The 6,764-nt window shown below is 41.2% G+C and overlaps 1 pseudogene; it reads right to left on the bottom strand.

Annotated features, from left to right (window-relative positions):
• Positions 1 to 1,074: 1,074 nt before the first annotated feature.
• On the bottom strand, positions 1,075 to 1,379 carry LOC119411409 (annotated as a pseudogene).
• Between the last annotated feature and the right edge of the window lie 5,385 nt (positions 1,380 to 6,764).

Below are 6,764 nucleotides of genomic sequence, written 5' to 3'. Positions count from 1 at the left end.
TTGTTGGAGGACCTGAGGAGACCAGTTGTTGGAGGACCTGAGGAGACAAGTTGTTGGAGGTTTGGGAGTGGTCTGGTCTTATGAAGGACTCTGAGCTGTTCTTCAGTCCTGCATCTTCTCTCCTGGATGGGAGCAGATGTTTTAAAACCTGTAGATGTTTCTCTGAATTCATGGAGTCTTTCCAGATGTGTAAGCTGCTGATGTCAGAGACATTAATGCACCCCCATACCATCAGAGAGACAGGATTTTGAACTGTGAGCTGGTAACAGTCTGCATGGTGCCTCCTCTCTTTAGTTCGGAGGATGCGGTGTCCTTCAAACAGAACTTTAGGTTTGGACCTGTCTGACCCCAGAACAGTTCTGGACTTCGCCTCAGTCCATTTGAAACGAGCTCTGGTCCAGAGGAAATGGCAGCGGTTCTGGGTGGTGTCCACAACTGGTTTCTTCTTTGTTTGATAGAGCTTTAAGCAACATCTGTGGATGAACTGTGTTTACAGACAATGATCTGTGGAAATGTTCTTGAGCCCAGAACAGAACCAGACCCAGATTTAACACAGTGAGGTGCAGAGCAGAACCAGAATCCATCCAGAGGACTTTGTTAGATGTATCTATCTGTATTATTGAGCAGCATCAGGACAGAACCAGACCTGTTTTAATGCAGTGGCCCTGGAGAATCTCTGTCCATCTTCACTTCTAAAAAAGTTTTTTTTTATCTAGTCCTCGCACTGACCTGTTGATAATTAACTTCATTTACTGCAACTTTTACAGCCTTTTCTTGCCCCAGCCTTTTTTTTTTTTCAATTCGTCATTTATCAAGTCCACCTTTTTTGGGGGGGTGGGGAGATAAAATCCTATACAGCAGTTTTCAGGAGTTCTAGCAATTACTTGTAACAGAATTAAAGGATGACAACAGGTTGGTGTTGTAACGTCAGGCATATATTAAAGCAGCTACTGACAGGACTGTCAGTGTTACGAGTGGAATACAAATACTTCCTGTGTGGCACAGAAGAGCTGATTGTGACAACAGGAAGTGCTGCTCAGGTGGAGACAGTGTGGACGTCACTGAAGCTTTGGTCTACTGCAGCGCAACCACTTTTTTCTTTAGCGTCTCTTGGTTGGCTCCAGAAAACTCAAACACCTTCTGTCTGTTCGTGTAGAAGATGCAGTTAATGCCACAGCGCTCACGTCAGCAGCCTCATCCACATCCACCTTAATGAAAATCACTTTGTCCCCCTGTTCTTTTGACAGTTGTTCAAACACTGGACCAATCATTTTTCAGGGACCACACCACGTAGCTGTGAAGTCCATCACCACCAGCTTGTCTCCTGCGCTGGCCAGAACTTCCTCAAACTCCGTCTTATATGTAATTTCGCAAACCATGATGGTTTCTTCTGATGGCGTGCTCCACTCAAGATCTGAGCTCAGGTTTGTAAGGTTTGCACAAACCCTCTCTGCCCCTGCCTTTTTGAATGTTTTTGTGTTGTTCCATCCATCCATCCATCCATCCATTATCTTCCTCTTGTTCCGAAGTCGTGTCGTGGGGGCAGCAGCTTGAGCAGGGGAGCCCAGACATCTCTTTCAGCTCTTCTGTGAGGATCCCAAGGCATTCCCAGGTCAACAAAGAGACACCGTCCCACGTGTTCCCCGGGATCTCCTCCCAGTCAGACATGCCCAAAGCACCTCCCTCTGGAGGTGCCCAGGAAGCATCCTTACCAGATGATGCCACCTCAACTGTCTCCTCTGGATGTGGAGGAGTAGCGGTTCTATTCCGAGTCTCTCCCAGATAACTGAACTTCTCACCCTATCTCTACCACCGCACAGAGGAAACTTATTTCAACTGCCTGCATCTGCAATCTCATTCTTTCAGTCACTACCCGAATTTACAGAATCTCTTCCAATGTTGTTTTCCTCTGTCTTGCAAAGTAATTCAATAGAGAGCATTGACTTAGATGATTTGGTTGATAATTTTACAACTTCAATGCAAATTTAACTTGATAAAAGTGCTCCACTGAAAAAGAAAGTCATCAATCAGATGAAACTGGTTCCTTGGTTCAATTCTGAGTTACTTACTATACTTTAAAACAGGCTTCTAGAAAGCTGGAAAAGAAAATGGCGATCCGATAACATGGAAGAATTTTATTTAACTTGGAGAGATAGCCTGCTAACATACTGTATAAGAGAGCCCCCCATAAAGCTAGAACTGTATATTATTCATAGATGATAATAAAAATAACCCCAGGTTTCTGTTCTTTAATATAGCTAGACTAATTAAAAGTCCCGTCTCTGCTGAGCCATGTATCCCTATAGCAATAAGCAGTGATAACTTCACGAGATTCTAAATAAAATGATTTCAATTAGAGAGAAAATTCAAACCCTCCTTCCTACTATTGCCTCCAATTCCATCAGATGAGGCAACTTTAGAAATGTTACTAGAACCTAATTTATGGTTGGACAGTTTTTGTCCTGTTGAGCTTGCTGAGCTGTAAATAAATAAATAAAAAAGATTAATCCAAACCATCAACATGTCTGCTAGATCCCATCCCAACCAGACTGTTTAAAGAGGTATTCCCGCAGACTAATAGCCACATTTTGGATTGCCTTAATTTGTCTCTAATGAACAGTTCTACGTACCACAGCGCTTTAAGGTTGCTGTAATTACACCTTTACTTAAGAAACCTGATTTTGATCCAGGAATACTGGCCATTTATAGACCTATATCTAATCCAACATTCATTAAAAAAATTCTTGAGAAAAGTTGCAAATTAATTGTGTGAATATATGAACAGAAATAATCTGCTTGAGGAGGTTCAGTCAGGGTTTAGGGCTCATCATAGCACAGAAACAGCACTGGTAAAAGTTACTAATGATGTTCTCATGGCCTCAGATAATGGCCTTGTGTCTACACTGGTCCTGTTAGATCCCAGTGCTGCATTTGATACAGTTGATCACAATATTCAAATACAGAGGTTTGAATCTGATATTGGGATTACAGAAATGACTCTGACTAATGTTGTGACTTGTCACTATATAAATAAACTGAATTTAATTGAATTAAAATGGTTTGAATCACATTTATTTGATAGATTCCAGTTTGTAAATGTAAATAATGAATTGTCTTCATACAACAAAAATAGTCATGGAGTTCCTCAGGGTTCAGTGCTTGGACAAATACTCTTTATATATGCTTCCATAACGTTCCAGGTAACGTTGCAGCATGGGATCAATATTCATTGTTACGCTGATGATACTCAGTTATATTTGTCCATGAAACCCACTGAGTCTAATCAGTTACTTAGAATACAAGCATGTCTTAAAGACATAAAAATCTGGATGACCCTTAATTTTCTGCTTTTAAACTCAGACAAGACAGAGGTTTTATGGACCTGAGCATCTTAGGAATAAATTTTGCAAACTTTCGCTTTCTCTAGGCATTAATCTGGCCTTCAGCTCTAATGTTATTTTTTTTATCAGGATATATATTTTGACCCCCACATTAAAAACGTTACTAGAACCTCCTTCTTCCACCTGCGTAATATCACTAAAATTAGAAACATCTTGTCTAAAAATGATGCAGAAAAACTGGTCCATGCATTTGTCACGTCTAGACTGGACTATTGTAATGGTTATCAGTTATCATCTGGGTGTCCAAACACTTCTTTAAAACGTCTTCATTTGATCCGAAATGCTGCTGCAAGAGTTTCAATGAGCGTTGGTAGGACAGATCATTTTTCACCAGTTTTAGCTTCTCCCCATTGGCTCCCTGTCAAATCTAGAATTGAATTCAAAATCTTACTTCTAACCCACAAATCTCTCAACAACCTGGCTCCATCTTACGTTACAGATCTTACTGTTCCATGTTTTCCTAACAGAGCGCTTTGCTGTCATACTGCAGGTTTAATTGTGGTTCCTAGAGTTCCCAAAAGTAGAATGGGAGGAAGATCTTTCAGTTATCAGGCTCCTTTCTTGTGGAACCAACTTCCAGTTTCTGTCCGTGAGGCTGACACACTGTCCAGTTTTAAGATTAGACCTAAGATTTTCCTTTTTGATAAATCCCATAGTTAGGGTTGACTTGGGTTAGACTGCTGGAGAACAAATAATTTCCATTTCTCTGCTACTGTCTTTACTTGCTCCACTCTATCTGTTTGTATTTCTATCCTGAACATCCAGGGTTTGTTTGGTTTTGTTTTTTTCTTTCTTCCTATAGAAAGTACACCCGGACCTGTCATTCTATGTTTGTCTATTTCTACTTCCTGTCCTCTCAAACCCCAGCTGGTCGAAGCAGATGGCCGCTCATCCTGATCCTGATCCTGGTTCTTCCTGTTAAAAGGGAGTTTTTCCTTTCCACTGTTGCCAATGCGCTCGCTCAGGATGGGAGACTGTGACGAAGTGAAGACTCAATGCATTACTATGTTGCATTGTGAAATATATATTTATATATATTTTTTTTTATTTGAAAACCAATGCATTCTGTTTCCTGAGTCTAAAACAGTTAAAGTTCTTCCAGGACTGCACGAGAATCACAAACACCCTCTGGTTTAAACTGGTCCTGCAGCGCTTCTTGTTTAAAGATCACTTTGACCGTCCGTGGCCTTCTGCGGGGTCGTTGTGCAACACACTTCCTGCTGGAGGTTCAGGCTTTGATGTGTCTTCAGGACGAATGCTGTCTAAGAAAGTGTGTCAGACGAGCCAAAACGACAGACCTTGGTTTGTGTCGGCTCGTGGGAGCATCTCGCTCACCGTCTGGAATGTGTAAACTAGATAAGAGCAGAATTTCACAACCTCTCTGAAGGATGTCACACAGCAGGAATGTTCCTGCTCAAACACATGAGTTCAGTAAACACACGAGTTGGGTCCACACCCCCCCGCCCCATGCCGAGACCCCCAGAGAGGCTCTCCAACCCTGAAGTAGGGGCGCTGGGGCAGTGGGGTGGGAGTGTTTTACCCCAAACAAAAGATTAGAGAGCAGCCTGGGCTCTGTCCAAGTTGAGCAGAACCAAACCCCAAAGACCAACAGAAGATCAGTTTCATGAAACGCAGCAGATTTGTTTCTGTTGTTCTCAACAGATTGGCCCGAGGTGGAGACGAACCCCATCCAGAACCGACCCGTCTTCTCTCCCCGTTCTTACGCAACCAGACAGAATTACTGTCAGGATGAGATGTCATTTCATAATAAAAGCCTCTTCAGGAAAAGCCGCACAGTTGGATCAGCCTCCTTCCCAGAAACTTTAATTAGCTGCTGCTGAGACATTAGCTTAGGCTTAAAGGGATCGTTCAAACCTTTTCTAGTGGGGTTTAGAGGAAAGGTTACCTTAATATCTATATACTGATGAGCTAAAAACTAGTCCGCTTGGGACCAAAGTCGTTCTCTGCTGTTTTAAAACTGTTTGATTCTGAACGACCAACAAAAATGGTTTTGTACGGTCACGTGTCTATCTGTTAAGAAAATATCTTGTAAATCTTTGGATGAATTTATAAGAAAGTTTTTTTTTTTTACAGCTAATTATTCTCTGGAGTCCACCTGATTCCAGACGGCTGCCAATGTCAACTGACTTAAATAATAAAAAAAAAGGTTAAAAATCAGTATTTTGCAGATATTGAGCTAAAACCTGGTGTGGTAGTAGCTGGGGGTCATCTGTAGCAGATACTCTGAGGGCTCACAGATCCCATGAGGTCTTTGTTTAAAACTTTTCATGAAAGGCAGCGAGGATATGCAACAAGTTTCAGGATCTACTGTTTTTTTTGTTGCGTTTATTTCGTTCTGGTTGTAATGATTATTTTCTGTTTGTGAGTCTTGTGTTTAGTTGTGTGTTCCTCTGTACCTCCAGCCACCTGTGTGTGTTTCTGGTCAGCATGCCACGCCCCTCTCCACCTGCTTCCTGTTTCACCTGGCCCAGCTGCAGCCGCTCCACTCATCAGCCCAGGTCACCTCACGCTCCAGCTGAGCATTGTTGTGCATCCTTTTTGAGCCACTTTGTACCTCCTTGAGTCTCCTCGTGCCTTAACCCCCCGCCCCCCCTTTTTAAACTTTAGTTTAGTTTAAAATGAAGTAAATTCATTTTATTTGAGCTCCTCGTGACCGTCTGCGTTCTCCGGTCCAATCTGAGGCTGTGACAGCATCACTTTGTTTTTCTTAACTTTAAACACCCATAAACAAGCTTTTCATCTGACATAAAGTAATTCAAATAATAATAAGAAAAACTAAAACAAAAAAAACTTAACCCATTACCACAGCACAAGTAATATTAGTACACAAAATAATTATTATTTTTTAAAGAAAGCGTTTTAATAAAACATGAAGATCTGTAACTTTACCAAAGTTTCTTAAAATATTAAGAAATCAATTTATTTGTAGAAACACAGTCTGAGTTCAGTATTTCCTAGTATGATCATTAAAAGAAACTAATCCAACTAAATTCAGTCTTTTTAGCTCCTTTTTTCCCTTTTCTTCAGATAAACGTTGCTGTTTTGCACTAAAAGGCCTTAAAAGTGTTTGTTTTTAGTGTGTGAACTCTCCTGGCTCACATTAAAGCGTGAACAATGAGCACCGGTGCCTCTTTCCATTTTATGTGCAGAGAAAGTCATGAATGACACAACGGAGACACGGAGTGACCTCACAGGCAGGAATTCTGGTAATTTGTTGGTAAACAGCTGCGTGTGCTTCCTACGGTGGCCCTGAGGTGTAAATGAACATTTGAAAAACACAGAATTACATTAAGCCAAACCCTAAGTGGTGTTTTTTTTTATTATTATTATTTTTACTTGTTC

This window comes from Nematolebias whitei, chromosome 6 (assembly GCF_014905685.2).
Source record: "Nematolebias whitei isolate Nwh7 chromosome 6, NemWhi1, whole genome shotgun sequence".
Classification (NCBI taxonomy): Eukaryota; Metazoa; Chordata; class Actinopteri; order Cyprinodontiformes; family Rivulidae; genus Nematolebias; species Nematolebias whitei.
The sequence above is the reverse complement of the archived record's forward strand: the minus strand, read 5'-3'. Positions and strand labels throughout refer to the sequence as shown.